Source organism: Echinops telfairi, unplaced genomic scaffold (genome assembly GCF_000313985.2).
Source record: "Echinops telfairi isolate 266 unplaced genomic scaffold, ASM31398v2 ScPeMD7_655;HRSCAF=1070, whole genome shotgun sequence".
Taxonomy (NCBI): Eukaryota; Metazoa; Chordata; class Mammalia; order Afrosoricida; family Tenrecidae; genus Echinops; species Echinops telfairi.
Window position 1 is genome coordinate 22,317,021 of NW_022104553.1, and position 2,035 is coordinate 22,319,055.

A 2,035-nucleotide genomic window follows, 5' to 3' on the forward strand; every position below is an offset into this window, starting at 1 on the left:
TGCCGGTTCTGACTCAGAGCAGCCCCAGGTTCACCTGAACAAAAGGAGGCCCAGTGGTTCGCCAGCCTCAAGATTGTGCCGCTGTTTGAGCCCATTGTTGCTGGCACCCTGTTGCTCCATCTCCTTGAGGGTCTGTTCTTAACCGTGATGTCCTCCTCCAGAGACTGATCTCTCCGGATCACACGTCGGAAGCACGTGAGATGAAGTCTCCCCATTCTCGCTCCCAAGGAGCATCCTGGCTGTGCATGCTCAGAGATGGATGTCTTTGTTCTTCGGATGGTCTGCGGTCCTTTCCGTCGTCTTTGCAAGCGCCGCGGCTCGAATGCAGGGCTACCTGTGCCCGACACTTTCCAAAGGAGTCTTGGTAGCGTCGTGGATGATGCATGGGCTGCTACGGCAAAGTCAGCAGTTCGAGACCACTAGCTGGTTCGAGTGAGAAAGAGGAGGCTTTTGCTTCCATCAAGAGTGACCATCGGCGATTTCCCTGACCTAACTTGTTGGGTCTCGTGCCTCCGGCCCTTTCTCTGCTCTCCCTTCCCTCCCGGGAGTTCTTTCCCTGCCTCAATAAAATCTTTCTTAACTTCAAAACAAAACAAAACAAAACAAAGAAAGAGTTCCCATCTCAGAAACCCACCAGGCTGGGGCGGGCAGTTTTACCTTGTCCTATAGGGTCTCTATGAATCAGAATGGGCTTGAGAGCAGTGATTCTAGCATCTTCGAGACAATCCTGTGAGTTTCTCCGGCCCCACTGTACCAAGGAGGAGACGGGGGCCCAGAGAAGTTCAGAACGTGACCCACAGTCTCATAGCTAGAAAACGGAAGGGACGGGATTGAAAGCCGGCCAATCGTGTCTTGGCCCCAGAGTCCATCAGCTATTTGCATGGAGCTTGATTTAATTTATTAAAGAAGCCACTGATATGAAACCAGTCTCTTCTGATCGGCAGGTTCAGTACCTTCCATCCCTGGGAACAACCCTGAGGGTGACAGCAGCCAGAGCCAGACAAGAATCAAAGAGCAGAGAACTTGAGGTGACCCAGGTGACCCAGGACAGCACACCTGGTGAGGCTTCATCCAAGACAGGCACGTCGACTGATGCCTTTACGGGAGGGGGCTTCACGGAGTTCCCGGATTGACTATCCGACAGAGAGCATGCGCACTGGATTTTCCACAGCGGTAATTAGACTGGAAGGTCACGCCTTGTCATTGGATCGCCCCGTGTTTAATCTGTCCTGGTCTGCTTTCTTTTCCATTGAGGTTTTCCCCCCGGTGCTATTTGGACCTTGCTGTTCTTTGTTTTGGATGCTTTTCTGTGTAGGGAATCCAGGAATGGCTGGCTCTGGGAAAACAGGAACTGGATGAATAATTACCTAGGGACACCAAAGGGGAGGTGGAGGGGAGGCGGGGGGAGTGGAGAGTCCACCGCGGGGAGTCTGAGAAAGAAGAACATGTCCCAAAGTTGATGCGGGTAAGGATTGCACAACGCCTTCTTAATACGACGGAACTGTTGAGCTGTGTGATCTGTTAATGATCGTCCAACACAACTTGTTTAAAGAACATTAAAAACAAGGACTGTTCTGTTAAACCCCCTAAGACATAGATGGACCCAGAGAACACTATTTTATGACCCTGTCAAGAGAAGGCAAAAATACCGACAGATAAGATTAAAAAAAAACAAACTTTTATTGGGGGCTCTTACATCTCTTATCATAACCCATACATTCCTCCAGTGTGTCAAGCACATTTGCACCTATGCCGCCGTCATCAGTTTCAGAGCATTCTCTTCCCACTTGAGCCCCTGATATCACCTCCCCATTCTTCCCCCTCCCTCCCTGGGGCTCCCTCCCTCCCTCACCCTTGATAAGTCATAGATTATTATTTGCATATCTTACATCGTCCTCCGTTGTCCATCACCCACTTTTCCGTTGGTTGTTCATCCCCCTGAGAGGGGGTTCGAGGTTGATCTTGTGATCAATTAGCTCCTTCTCCCCCCACCCTCCCCTACTGTATCTCTACTCTCCTTGTTGGCCCTGGGGGG